The 16,050-nt window shown below is 39.7% G+C and overlaps 1 protein-coding gene across 4 annotated transcripts in view; it reads right to left on the bottom strand.

The window, feature by feature from the left end:
* The window catches only part of LOC107262735 (heterogeneous nuclear ribonucleoprotein L), a 70,208-nt gene that overhangs the window by 34,116 nt on the left and 20,042 nt on the right, over window positions 1-16,050 (bottom strand). The gene's annotated exons all lie outside the window — the stretch shown is intronic.

Raw genomic sequence — 16,050 nt, 5'->3', positions numbered from 1 at the left:
TTAAGTCAGTTGTGAGGTTATGACTCGTAATGAAGAAATTGCGGCGGTGGCGTCCAGACGCTTGAGACGGTTGACTCTCGCTGAACCGATAATTGGTAAGATTTAGCATCAGGTGTGTATGTTTACCTGTAGCTGCCTCGCGAGAATTGACGCCTGTAGCATCTCGAGTGATGACACAGCGTGGCTCCAGGCCAAAAGCGCTTTCAGGCCTTTGACTTAAACCGACCAAGATGTTTCTCATCGTGATTCGAATCACAAAGAGATATTAATCGCATTCTCTTCCTGAATCCGTTTGTCTCCTTGGGATGGAAAACGTAACCTTCGTTTGGTCTGTATCGCGTGGACGCGAGTTAAGGAAGGAGAGGTCGGCTGGCTGGCTGGCTGGGTTTTCATGATAAAATGGAAGCTGCAGTCGAATCTAAGGCTGTTCTATTATTACGCAGCGGTGCTCCTAATTTGATCGCCTTAATCCCGGGCCAATTGCTTCTCACGAATGGGCGCGTGAAAAATGAATGAAACTGCCCGATTACCCGGTGGCTAACTTCAAGTGAAACCAGAAAATACACTCGAAAAGGAGTACAGTTCTTGCGTCCTGAAGATATTTCCCTAGAGAGTGATTCTACGTATCACCTACGTATTTCTCCTTTCAATGTAATCGCGTTACATTTATACATTTATACAGTACAGACTGTATATACCTGATATAGCCCCCAAATAAGGAATAAAAAATGAAATGGTGAAAGAAAAAAAAAGAAAATGAAAAGGTCGTACCGAGGTCATTCGAAGGTTATATCTTTCCGTATTGCCATCTCCACAAGGATTACAGAATGAATATTTGATCAGTGCCAAAATTAAATTACATTCTTCCTTATAAGTTAACCGTAGGCACAGTCCTGCGAATTGGACGGCAATCCGTTTTACCTGAATAAATAATAGATCCAGAGATCCAGAGATCCAGTACTGATTCTTCTTGAAATTGAACAGGTACTTGGTTTCAGCAAACATAAGAAAACCAGGAGCTAACGAAGAAGCATTCTCTAGAAGGTTAAGACATGTATGTACGGAAATGATATTGATACCTTCGGCATTGTACCTTTGACATTAATACCTTACACGCACATAGTGCGTTAATCAAGGAAGGACGATTTCTCATTAGTCATTGGGTATATCAACCGAAATATCTCGAGGAATTCTGAATGGGCATTTCTCGTCGATATGAAATATTGATAAAAGCCACGTGGACGGATTCAGCGAACACGATCCAATCGCTCGATAAATAATATGTGGGTATATTTTTGCCCTTTTCTCCGATAAAATTTCATTGTGGTAACGTGTAATTCCCAGCACTCTTATACACGCAGACAGTAGCTGACCTGCCCTACGCATAACTTCCAGCTGGCACGTTGTGCGCTAATTATAGCTCCTGGCATTAAGCCCCCATTTACGCATGTCGTTTTCATGCCATCGCAAAAAGCACCCCGCAATATCGCGTGATGTATACTTTCATTGAACCCCCAAGTGCTAGGGAAGGCAGCTTCCACGCACTGTCAACTTAAACAGTATCCCCCTAGGAAGAACTTTCATTGATGACGTCGTCTACATTCTTGTTGAATGGAACATGAGAGAATTAAGAAGAAATAGGTAATAGAAAAGAGTGAGAGGCAAAAATGTTCGTTGACGGGACAGTAATCTAACATGAGTAGACATTTTTTTACGATATCAAGAAGCTGGCTGAATATTTTTACGATATCTCGAGAGCGATCGGTGACTGATATCAATGACTATTTAAATAACTTACAATTAGTATATTTTACTAGCTTCTATTCCCGTTTTACCAGCTTGCTTTAAATTTTCGCTCTCTGCTCACTTCATTTTCGACATACCGTTACGACAGATAGCCCATATTATTCCTAAAGATCAGAATTATCGATCGATAAAAAAGTTTTTCAAATCGGTTCAGTGGTTATTGAGTTTTAACGTAACGTACGTGTAAACTTGTCGATCGTATAGTTTGAGGACAGGAAACATAAAGGGGCGTTCACAATAGCGAGCTGATGCGTTTTAAAGAAAACTACTTCCTTGGGACATCACAGCATTGGAATTCTACTCTATCCTAAACTAATGAAACCTTCTCTAAGCCCATCAAAACTCCGGGCACCTAGCATCGAACAAATTTAAAGAAATTTGGTGTGACACTGGTACGTTGAAAATTCTTCGAGGATTGACCTCAAAACAGCCAAAATTCCTGAAAATAGCCAGTACCTCGAATGAAATCGTCCCCAAAATATCCCAAATTTATATCTTCTACATATATGTAGAAAATGAATACACGGCAATATTTTACCGGGGTTCATTTGGCATAATCAACATTCTATGACGACAAGAAACTTTTTAAAAGCCTACAATTTCCGGATTGCTCGATGTGGAAATAAATATCAACTTCTACAGCAGCACTTCTTTCCCACGAAAAACTCCAAAGTGGCCCAGTGGCGTATCTACCAGTTTCCCACCGAGTTTTCGTGTGACTAGAGTATCTTGCGGAAATCCGTAGGTCTCCATCGAGGCGACCTTTCACCTTTCGAAAGGGTGAGGAGGTCGACTTGCATTTAACGTGATGAGGTCGAGGCTGCTTTATACGCCTCATTCACGATAAGGTAATGTCGTCCTCAAAGCCGCTGGAGCTCCTCCGATAAGCTGTTCGTTGGCTCTCTATACAGTTGATTATATATACATTTATATACGTGAACATAAAGCCTAACGCGAGGAAACACGGGCATTAGGTATCTGTATAGATATACGTAGAAATATAGTAGATTGGCGTCGCTACAAAGTGCATATTCTTATCGTAGAGACGAGAAATAAACAGGAACATCTGGCAATTTTTTCTCAAGTGCAGGGATACGATACGCCAAGAAACCCTCGAAAAAGTCATACTTTTCCTTTTGAACCAAACTACTATATACAATGTTATTTACTTGTCTTCTACTTGCCAGGCAAAGTGAATTCATAGTGCGACTGCACAAGACGAGATTTCTACGAGGGCGTCTATCCACGTATAGGCATACAGTGCCTCTGTCAATGCAATTGCTATGGTTTATTCGGAGAGCTATTGTCGTAAATGTAACGACGAAGAAAGAGAGAGAATAAAAGAAAATAGGAAAAAGCTGGAGAGAGAGGAGAAAGATATAAAAAAGAAAAAAAAAAGATGCAGTTCAAATCCGGATTTTTAAGTTATTCGACCTAATCTCCCGGCCGAGTGCACCGCGAATCAGCCTATATACGCGTATATTCAGATCGCGTCTATATAGATCGAACAAATCGATTTCCACTGAATGTTCCAGCGATTATCGGGAGTCGCTATGTACGGGATCAATACCTAGTATACCTATACGTTTCTATGTATCAACATCACGTGTGTGTTTCGCACCAGAGTATATTGTGTATATATGTATATAGAAGTAAGAGTATGGACTGAGTCGTGTCACACGTTCGAACCATCCTCGGAAATACATTCACCATCCACTTCTCACTGCCGTGACCTTTCACCCAGCCTCTACGAAGTTTCTCTCTCTCTCTCTCTCTCTCTCTCTCTCTCTCTCTCTCTCTCACACACATTCATAGGCTGGATAAGAGCTTATTCGCATTTTGTCAATGGAGAACATGTCGATAACATTATTAAACCCTCCTTCGGCAATTGTCCTAACTCCGTCAATGCATTTCACGTTGCACGTGCGCAGGGCGCTCATTAAACGAATGAATACCCGTAGTGTTTTACATTACATAATGGGATACGCTACCATTGTTATTATCGATTTTACAGCTGAAATTATTCCTATTTCAATCCTCCAGAAATATTTAGAGATTAATACTAGAAATTTCGAAAATCCCTATTAGGATCTCCATGGAAGATTCCTGTAGCGTAAGATTACGAGCGGAGCAGCCAGTTGCACGCATTATTACTGTTACTACTATAATTACATGATAACAGAAGCGATCGGACACGAAAGTGAGAGAATTCAAAAGAATACGGTAGACGCATAGATGCATCGCGCGTGGACAAACGAAAAATAGGAAATAGTAATTAGCCGCTTGCGCAACAATTTCATACGAGTAAATAGCCCGTAGGTACCTCAGGAGCCGAACGGTTTAGGTCATTTTGCACGGTACAGAAACAGCGACATCAATTTAAAAACGACAATCAAAGCGACATCAAAGTCTACGGAAACGGCGCCCAACGTATTCGCAACGTGGTGACGTCAGAGACCTGTGAGAATTTCGGTAACGAGCAGCAATGAGCCGCAAAGAGAATTCCTCACTGATTCTAAAGCAACAGATTCCGCTTCGGAGGAAACACCTTCCTCGATTAATGCCGAAGCTTCTGAGATGCCATTCTTCCCGTGTTGCGTTTTATTATCATTAACCGACCTGAACCTACTGAAGTGAGAAATTTCGGTCCTGCCTCACAATTGGACACGGGGAAAAATTGGTCTCTATTCGTTTTAAGCCATAAATTACAGATAAATGAACACACGTCTCACAGGAAAGATATTTTAGCAACAGCCTTTCATTATTTGAATTGGGGATTCGTGCGAGTCATGGGACATCGGAGTAGACAGTATCTCGGTAGACTGCACAGTCATTTTTAGCAAATTTACTTCCTTTACAGAGACGCGCTTTACGACTCGTGACTCGGGAATAGTTTGCGCAGCATGGAGTTTGGAGAGAAGTGGAGTGGAAAATTAATATGTTCGTGTTAAAGTTACAAATTCTACAGTACGTCCACCAGTTGAATGTGAATTTTTGGACAGTTCGAAAACAACCAAGTTTACGGAACCACGTGTACTTGAATATATTTCCTTTTTTTATTTTATCATATGATAAAAAAAAAACACACATCGAATTCGTTAAATGAATATAAGTAAAAATGTAACATTTAGCTATGTTAAAGTACCAAGCCACATTAAAATCAAATAACCTCAAGTTAAACAAGAATAACAAACTCTATACGAGACATATGAGCATCTCAAAGCTCTTATAGATTTTCACGTATTCGCATAGGGTGATTTGTCAAGGATAAAGACGAAAAAAAGTAAAACCAGTCGAAAGTCAACTCTCCTAGGAGTATTATGTAGATCAGATCTCGTATAGACGTATTGACAAAAAGAGATAGGGCCCGGGTAGAACGCGTGTCTCCGAAAAGTGTAACCCACTTTAGGAGACACGAAAAGGATAAAGGTAAAAACGCGATCCACGAAAAAGAAATAAAATGCCACCATGCACGAATATTCGAGTTCGCGCTTTGTCTATCAGATATGAAAGAATTCAGTAGGACCAGATTTCGCTCGTGCAGCTGAAGGACGTCATCCGTCACGAACGAAAATTCCTAAAAAGTTTACTGCCACTTCTTCAGAAGCACTCGAGTGTAGCTCGAAGCTGGGATTTGCATCGGGAAAGTGAGTGGAACTATAAAAGTGAGCTTAATTCAATAGAATCAAGAAAAGCAGGAGACAACATCTTTATACCTAACTGAATGCTGATACAGTACAGCTCTCGGTACTGCCTCTCCGTTTCCAGCTGTTCGTTTTGTTTGGTCACGCGCCTACTGCGTGGCCGGTTAGTTAGTTTCTTAGTTACATATGCTGTCATGCATAGACAGTAGACGTGATCGAATGGTCATTTACGTCACTCCTCTGTCCGAACAGACTCCCTCTACCCCATTTCCTTGACCCCGCGAACTTATCAGAAATTTAAATTAAATATTAAAAAATGATGTACCAGTTATATACGCACTACCTGCAAAGACTATGAACACGACTTGCTTAGCAGAAAATAATAAATAATACGAATGGGTTGATGATCATTGAACATTACGACAAGCGGATTGAGGCACGACAGCCTTAAGCCTTAAGGTTGCAACCTGTGCGTGTACCACCGCAACGAAAAAGTCCTTTCGCAGACGCAGGACTTTTAAATCGATAGGACTGGACGCTCAAAGATGTTACCGTATAATTTACATACCCATCTTCGTTTCTCGGATGAATTTCAACCCTTTCGGAGTTAGTGATTTTTACGTAATTTTGGGTACAAGCATTTGCTGCCGAGGGCACACGCACACGTACGCACGATGGCATTCCGTTTACTTTTTGGGATTATAATTGCATAAGACCCTTCACCCTTGGATGTTCCGCGTGGTTGTGTCTAAAAAATGTCAAGTTTACATTCCGATCTACACGAATACCGCAATATATGTATTCATGTAGATACTATAGTTGTGCCGTAAAATCAGTTCGTTCTAAAGGCACTGCAGCGATACGGATTGTAATGTAAAAATAGTCCCCTCGTGTTGCGATATCACGATATTTCTCCACTAGACTAAATTTGTGCGTCGTCAATCCTTAAAAAATTCCTCCTTACATAAAAGCATTAAGACGCACATTTACGTATCGTAAACCGTAATCACTGAAGCTTTGTGCACTTGGCCTGCTAGACGAAACGAATGAGACAAGGAGAACGGTGAGAAAGACAAGAAGACATGTGATAAGGAGGTCGATGCCATTTCACGATTACTCGAATTGTTCTGCCGAGTCATCAAGCGCGAACATTAATAGTAGACCATTGTTTATTAAATGTATACCTGTAGTGTGCACGCACATGCACGTTCATTCTACACTTTTTTCATGACCTTCTTCCAGTAAATACCGATGTAACCCTACGCTGAACTCTCGCTAATGAATATGTAATCTGTTATAATTCTATATTGACTATTCGCTTGTTCGTCTCGTACCCACCGAACGAAATGTGTATGGTCGTTAGGAACAAAACACGCAATCGGCAATGATAAAGGGATTCAAAAAAGATTATCCAGTGTTACGAATAATTCGGAGCGAGTTTGCGCTAGAATCTTATTTGCGAGTTTATCGTCCTGAGAATATTGAAGGAGTGACGTATGGCCTCCGATTAAGGTCGAACGTGCCTTTTCGCACAGCACTTCAGATCCCTTTCAATACTTCAGCATCGTTAGAATTGATAGGTTATTTCCAACGAAGAAAAATTAAGAAAAAATTCGCCAGGTGCTCTCGGAAGTAATTACTACGGTGCTCTACGGAAGTAATAACGGCCAAGAATCCACTTGGCGAAGTATCAAGCATCTAAACCGTATAGAGATGGTACACACCTATTACGAATCAAATGGATATTTGACAATAACGAGATAGTACATTATACAGCGATAAAGACGCGTCTTTGATGTTATAATACTGAAACCTTGATGACTGTTAAGAGGTGGCAAAATGAAAATTTTTAGTGTTAGGACGTTACCGTAATATAGTTACAACAGATTTTCCAAGTGGCTCAGGCAGAACTATAGGTTAGTATATTAGGGACGTGAAGTAATGGCAATTGCCAGAAGACGAACGTCTCAGTTTGTCAGGATGAAGCTAAGCGAATGCGGAAACTCTTTGGATTTTCATGCGTTACTGTCTCAGATGCACGTGAAGTTGTCGCGTTTGCGTGTGCGTTGCTTTCATGCGTGCCTCAGCGTCTGGAATAGATGCCGTAATGTCACGTGCGTGACTCGGGCACGCGTGATGCACGAGGCAGCTTCGTTCTGTCACAACATCAGGGCCGCCTAAATTCTACGGGATTATAAATCTTGCGAATGGACCATAGTGCCTGGGTAGTCTTGAGCCATAGCTGCGAGTAGCAGATAAGAACGAACGCCAAGGACAGCGGGAGGAAATTCTTAAAGAATGGTACACGGAATGAGATTGGATGGTAAGAACAGGGGCGATTGAGAAAAGTAGAGAAACGTGTGAAACAAGGACTGCCGAAAGTCGGGAAATAGTTTGCCAACTATTTTTTAATTTACGTCTATTCTCAAAGCGGGTCTAATCGTTTGGCATGGATGGTTGCTCCGGTGGCGTCTGGCAAGGTTCGAAATAAAATTCATTCACGACCGTCGGACGAGATCCTCGTTCGTAGTTAGTACCCTCATAAAAAAAAAAGCTAAGGGAACAAAGAAGAGAAAAGAATTGAATGTTATTCCAAGGAGCCCTAGAACATTTATGTTCGCCACCCTGTACGTTATCCACTCGAAACTCCCACTGGTGATTCAATCGATCGCTTTTCAGTCCCCTTTTAGCAGCACACCCTTTTATGCCATCTAGAACTTAACTGCTGATAGTACGCACATGTGTGTATATATATCACATATATATATATATATATACACACACACGGAATGCATATAGGAAAGTGCTCATCAAATCTTCACCACGCAGCTAATGGTGTTGGGAGATATTTGTTTACCATGTCATCTCCAGACTTAATTTTTAGACTCGACCATTCGAACCGTGTAATGACGTGTTAGGCGTTCCTCGTAAAATAGAAATGTATGTGTTATATGAACGTGCGAAACTGACGATAAAACTTTGTGAAAGAACCGCTCAACCAACTAAATATTATTTAATTAAAAATTGAAGAGACAATTTTTGCAGTTTTAAATAACACGTCACCGCATAGCGATATGTGGGATAAGATAACTTTCGATTATATTTCCTCTTTCCGACTCTTGCCAGCTCGAGTCTTCTTACCTTTGCCGACCTTCTACTAGCTTTTTTTTTTTTTCACTGAATGGAACGGTAAGCTTATCGCTTATCGATTATCGACTATCGACTAGAGCTGGAAAAAGAGCACTTCTTTGATGGATTCGAACACGGCCTACCACTTCGGCCCACCTGCCTTCGGCTGCTCACCGCATCGTCATACGCGCGTGCTGCCATTTCCGATGTAGGTATTGCCAGGAAATAGAAGGTACAGCAGTGGCTGTCTTCAATATGGGAGGATCGAAGCTGCTGACTGACGTGAGTAAGGTAAAGAAGCGAGGACGCGCAGTCCCATGCCTGGAAAACAGAACAGGACAAACACACGGAAACGGAATAAAGATGTGGCGAGGGTTGACTAATCGGGATCATTCCGTTCAAAATTCTAATACCCCGAGTTCTTCGTGAAGCATATTTTACGGGAAACGGAATGAAATTCTAACCTTATGGAACGCTCATTCTTATTAATTAACATGATTTAAGATAATTGTTATTATAGAAAGTACGTAGTAATGAATAATTCTACTAATTTATATAATTTTTAATTCAATTTGGGTAAATTTATCAGGCTTGTTAGAAAGGAAGGCCAGAATTTTGTTCCGTTTTCCGTTAAATACGCTTCACGTAGAACCTGGGGTATTAGAATTTTCAACACAATTCTGATTGGTCAACCCCCACCACGTGGTTATTCCGGTTCCGTGTTCCTCTTGTTCTGTTTTCCATGCATGGAACGGCACTTTAACGATACAATGACGGTACTCGAAAAGTGGCAGGTACTACGACAACAGGACTGGATATTCCATGGGCTAAATTGAGAAATACGTCTTCTAGTGTTTTTTGTTAACGATTAAATCAAAATCCACATATCTATATCTATACTCTATACTACAATAATATCATAAGAAGGGAGAATTCTATGAGTTTGTTTATGTTCGTTGATCTCAAAAATCAGTGAACCGATTTTGACGAAACTTTCACTGTTGGCTTCTTTGTAATCTCTGTAAATTAATAAATAAATACATTTTTTTTTATTTGTATACCGGCTTAGTATAACTCTATTTATTTCAAGTAATTTATTTGATTTGCACGTAATATTCATATTTAGTAGATAGTAAATATGTTCTAACTTGATAAATATTAATTATTTGCTGCAAATACATTGTAATTTATGTTTAGTAAATATGTATTTGAGTCAAATACTTATCGATTGAATCAGTAAACGCAAAGAAAATGGTTTGTCAATTTTACTGCAACACAAATGTTTGAGTGGTTTTTAACGATAGTTACATGTAGAAACAATAACAATTAATAGAACATTTTGAAAAATTCATGCGCGTCTAGCATCATGATTGGTAGGCAGATCGATCTACCCTGAGTGGGACTGGAAATGAGGAATACGATACTCTACCACTGAGCTAACGGCCCAATTTACACATTTCATTGCGATTAAGAATAATAATCGTCAATATATTAGATGTATAAATTAATTCTCAGCCCGAAAATTTAATAAATGACGGCAAATATTCAAATTTTAATTTTTTTCCCGCCGTAAGGTTAACTTTAAAGAGCTATTCTCTGAGCTCTGAAATGATATATATAGCAGTTGACAATGTTTCTGATATAACATAAAAAAACAGTAGTGAAAGCTGTTTCATTAAAAAAGTAACAACATTTTAAGCACTGCCTCCTTTTCGTATTTCAACTGAAGAAAAATGCTGCGGGGGCTATGGAAATGATTTGTTTCAACTTAGGTTAGAAATGCTTGTGTTATGGTTCGTTTAAAAAGTGAATCCAACGGTTTAAGGATTGAAATTTCAATCTTCAGAAAAAACGGCCTTTTTTCCGAAGCAAGATTCGACAGTTGCTTGAGAGATAGCGGAAATATGTAGAAAGTAATGGGGATTATTTTTAAGGTTAGGTAATTGTTAGCTTTTTTTATGTAAACAAAAATCGAAATTCTACGAAAAAAGGCCGAGAATTAATTTGCACACCTAATATATGTACGAATGTGTATGAGCATGACTTATTTAAATCGCAAAGAAAAGTAGCATGCTATCATAATACTATTGGAAGCTGCATCAATTCATTGTTTTTCCGTATGATGAGTTAACGTCACCGGCAGCGACTCATACTCGACGTGACAATGCGACAAACAATATGATAACAATAGAACTCCTATAACACGAAACCACCTGATTGACCAGCGGATTAGACCTGAAATCAATTTTTTTTTTTTTTCAGTGAATTTTTAAACCACTAAAATAATCAGTGGAATTTTCACTGATTTATTTTTTCAGAGTAGAAAATACATATTTCAGCCAAAGACATTTTCTCCATATTTAACACATCGACCAAACACGTACACGCTATTGGCGAACAGAAGACAGAACGCGCGTTTAAAGAATCTTCTTGAATAAAATTGTTCATTGTGACATGTTGTCACATAATTATTGGTTTCCATAAAGAAATATGCAACGATAATTGAAGCACATAGATAGACATTTTCAATTGAAAAAGGTTCTAGTTGATTAAAATAAAAAAGGACTGAATACACAAAACTAGACAATTCCGAATGAACAAAAAATGTAATTTCAACGAAAATAATGTTTCCTCGACAAATTTTGTCGAATTAAGATTAATTAAAATAAATTAATATTTTCGAAATAAATATACTGCAACAATTCAATGAAATACATGTGTTTGACGGATAGCAAGTTTTAGTTGATTGAATTAAAAAAAGATTGAATATATGTTACTCTGTTTCAGCAGATCCTTTCTTCTGGCTGTACCCTCTAGGAGCCTACGGAAAATTATGGGTTATTCAATTACGAGCCGAATGTACTCGGCGTTGCACGTATTGCTTGTACCTAGAACATGTGGAAATGAAGCAATAACAATCGGAGGAGAGGGAGATTGTCCAGGTTCCATATGTTTTACTTGCATGTGTTATACAGTAACGTCCAATTGAAGTGGAACACTTGAATTTTTGTGTATTTCTGTAAGACTATGACCAATTTCGAAAAACCAAAGACAAATTTTTTAGGAAATTTCCTTCCCGTTCGAATGGTAAAGGTTTTATCCCGATCGGATACAAAATGAAATTTTTGAAAAGTGCGAAAACTAGTAGTTCCGGAAGGAAATTCATATTTCTAATTATGGCACGAGAAAAAGCATCAGTCCACAGTTAAAAAACACCCCCATTGAATTCCTGTAGCATCATCAAGGGGGAGCTTCACCCCCTTCAAGTGAAAACACTTAATTGGCCATAACTTCCGAACGCGCCTGCCAATTTGGTTCAGTTTTGCCATGATATCGTCTTCAATGATACTGAAGATTCTCACAATATTATTGTTCTCGGAGATGATCCCGTGACGGAGATTTCGAGATATCGCAAGCGCACCCGAAGCTTCCCCGCCATATTTCATTAGGAATGCGATGAAATAGAAGTTTCATATTTATTTCACGGTCATAGTTTCGCAGAAATATACAAAAGTTCAAGTGTTCCACTTCAATTGCACGTTACTGTATATGCGAGTAACCTGTACAACGCCGGGTAGTTTAACTTACTAATTATATAACCTCCAATAAATTATCCCCTTAAATGGTAAAACATATGTATTTATGAATTTTTAACATCGTCACTCTTGGAACACCCTGTACAGAGGGTGGTTCCGAATAAAGTGTTAGAACCTGATTTCTCCGGAACCATTGAGGAACTCAATATGAATTTTTGTCCTCATTAAATAGAACGATTTGATGTGTGAATAAAATTGTAGGAGCCTCCACGGGAGAATCGTCTCTCTCTCTCATTTTTTCAATGGAATGTAATTCAAATCTTAATTCATACAGACAGCTCTCATTAAATTTCATAACATTTACTTGAAGCATTTCTTTTATTTTGCATAGTTAAAAATTTTAGACGAAATATTTTTCTCAAGGGGAATTTTTAAGCAGTGACGAACGACGTCAGGCGCCACGTATCCTGTGTTAAAACTTAATATATTAAATCGTCAAAATACTATCCGTGTGCTTGTAAACATTTTTAAATTCCTTTTCGAATATTATTTTGAACATCTAAAAACATCAACGAAGTAATCGAGGCACAAGCAGCACGAATTCTCATGTCTTCCGTTATTATGTGGGTCATCACTTTATGTTTAAAAAGAAAAAAACGTTTTGCTTGTGCATCGATTTCATCGTCGATATTATTGGATGTTAAAGAATTAAGATTCGCACCCCCCTTATCCATTCAAAAAATCGAGGGACAATTTCCCCTATTTCCCACAATTTTTTTAACACATCAAATAGTCATACCACATATTATTAAAAAAAAGATGCAACTCGATACCTCTAATAGTACGGAGGAAAACAACCCGTAACACATTATTTTAACCATCTTGTATATGCACTATAGGAAAAGAATGAGCTATGTCCATATTCATGACATTTGTTCTCATTCGAGGTAAATTTTGAGATAATTTTATTATACCTGCAATTGTTCCGTAGGCATCAAGAGGATCCGAGCGGCAGGCAATTCGAATAACATGTACGTTCAGAATAATTGGAGGATTTTTCTACATATGTTGCTGACTTAGATTTTCATGTGGACGATGGACGACTCTACTCCGTTGCAGATGTACATAAATCAAAGTGCATATCTTGTCTCTATATATGCACGGCTAACGGGTATTATATCCAATTGCGGTGACCCATGCTAACACGGCCATTTCTGCGGCCAACGTTTAATCATTTAACAGAAACATACAAAACATATTTTGTCAATGTCTCACGTGCGATTTCTCCTGCTAATCTAATAAAACAAATCGATTTACTCATTCGGTTTATTCATTCGTTTAATTCGTTCATCCACTTTTTTTTATCATTATCGAATATCGATATCACGACAATCAAATCGTGAATCGCTAAGGATTTGAATACAGCTGCAGCTATGTCATCAGTAGCTTGCATCATTTCGTTTTAATATTTCAACGATCGTGTAGTCCGCAATGTGATGTGAATCTTCCCATACAAATAGATATTCACGATAATCCTTACATTAATATTATATATGGGTGAGAAGGCTTGCGTTTATTATTAACAATTATCAATACCGATTTGTCCTATTATGTCTATTAAAAAAAATAATAATAATAATACTTTCCTCTCGCGGTAGACTCTCGTTCACGGAATTGATATTCTTATCGCATAAGCTTCGTGGAAAATTATGGAAAAGCAGCGTTATCCTTATTAAATGCAAATTCAATTCTGCTACAAGCTGCGTCGAATAAGGGATCAAGCAGCCGGCGCTCTTACGAAGAGCCATACGTTATAATTGTTTTCGTTCCTCCGACATTGTTTCGATACAGTGGCTTCACGGTTAAATCCGTACCACGTGGCTTCCGTGTCGGGACTGTGATTTATTTTAATTGGAGCCCATCTGGCCACGCGAAAAGATGAACCCGGATTGGAGTTTCGGCACGCTCGTTTGGTCGCGTCGCCCACTTTTTTCTCGCTCGTTTGTACATACGGACGAAGCAGCATGTAGAAGAGGACCAAACGGACACGAAGAGGAGAGCGAGCAGATAGAAGGCACATTGAAAGAAACGGGAGCACGAGCTACGAAATTAATAGTGCTCTCAAGATGGTGAAGGGGAGACAAAAAAGAGTTCGAAAGAAATAGTGGCTCTGAGAAGGAATTAAAAATCAAGAAAAAAAGAGTCAAAGAAAATCTCGAGAGAATCGTCGAACCACCGTGGACGACGTTTTGGGAGGGCTCAAATGTAAATTTATCACGAGTAACGAGTTACACGAGTTGGACATCTCATCGCATGTGAAGGAGCATATCTACGTCTTGTGTGTTTCGCGTCTAGACGACGAGGAGAGACGAGAGACGCGTTTAACGAGAGAAAAGATTAATTTCGCGTCACTTCGCAACTAGGTACTTTGCCTATGGTATGGAAAGACGTGGAAATAAAAAAGCAGTATACTACGGGCTCTTGCCTGTCGACGGAATCCAGACGCGCGATAAACACGCATGAGCCGTGGAAATGGCGCTGAAAGAGAAAAACAAAGTGCACGACAAATCGCAAGAAACGTAAGCAAAGATGTAGAGAGAGGGAGTAGGAATAGCGGGAGGCTCGAGTTATGAAAAAGACGCCCCGACGCTCCCTTACCGTATAACTTTCGGAAAAGCCCGACGAATTCTCTTTTCTCGCAAGACATTTTGCGTCGACCAAATCCAACGGGAACACGTTATAACCTGGCGAAAGTCTCACGTGAAAACGAAATATGATCACCACGCACAGTTCAGGCACGCAGACAGCTCGCCCTTATAGCGTGACAATATTTTCTGGCGCCTTTTCCTCGGCTCTCGGCTGACGATGAGAAATCGAAATAAAATCTACAATTGTTGGAAAGCAAATGACGTTCTTCATCTTCTTTATCACCTAGCCGTGATCCTCCTCTCCTTGTACGACTTTCTCCTCGCGACATTCGTATTATCATCGCAACGATACCCAGAGAGTGTAGGACCTCATGGTGTATTCCAGTGGACAATCGAACAAGACCATTAGTAACGTAACTGATACACATAAAATAGAGAAGAAGTGAATTCGCTTCATGCTGCGAAATTACGAGTACCTTGAGTTCCTTTGGCAAGCACGCGACTCAGCTCCCGTTGAGCTTTTCGCTGCTATCCTTAAAGTACTCGAAGCCTGAGAGAAGCCGCGAAACATTCCAAGACGGGAGACCAAGTTGAGCCAAGGCTATAAGCCTCTCCCTCTCCCTCGAAGCACGTACTTCGTTAGTTAGCGCCCCGTTATCGCTGCTAAATTCACATAACCGATCCCCGAACGCCTTCAGCCCCTCTAGACTGGCATTTTGCTTTTTTCTTTCCATTCTTATTATTACACAGATGGATATATGTATATTATATATATATATATATATATATATTCACGACATGTTGCTGAGATTCGAATTATGCACCGTCGCATAATCGCGCAGACACGCCGTGACGCGCGACGATGTAGAGGAGGAGTAGCCGGTGGAGCAGGAGGGGGCGAGAGGGGGCCCGGGGGGAGGGAGGACGACGACGGCACCGTGACGAAAATAAATTGACCTCATCATCGTCGCTGATTTTCTCCGTATCTTTCTTATACGATATCAATTCTTTATTCAAGGCACTTAACGAAATGAACTCGAGACCATGTTTACTGGATTATTTTTTACACAATGCTATGTCCGTAACTTACTACCAATTTCTGCTGGACGTACCAATCGAGTATGTGTATGGACGCCTGTAACGTATTAACGTGGCTATAGTACCGATTTACTATGTAAAACCTAGATCCTACTGTTCCAGGATATTTATGAGTCAAGTATGGGGCTGTGTCGGAGACGAAAAGAATAAATGCGAGCAACCAAAGGCAGGTTGGAACAGGTTGAGACT

The sequence above is a fragment of the Cephus cinctus genome, unplaced genomic scaffold, assembly GCF_000341935.2.
Source record: "Cephus cinctus unplaced genomic scaffold, Ccin1 Ccin1_scaffold0126, whole genome shotgun sequence".
Taxonomy (NCBI): domain Eukaryota; kingdom Metazoa; phylum Arthropoda; class Insecta; order Hymenoptera; family Cephidae; genus Cephus; species Cephus cinctus.
This window is presented reverse-complemented; position numbering and strand designations above follow the sequence as displayed.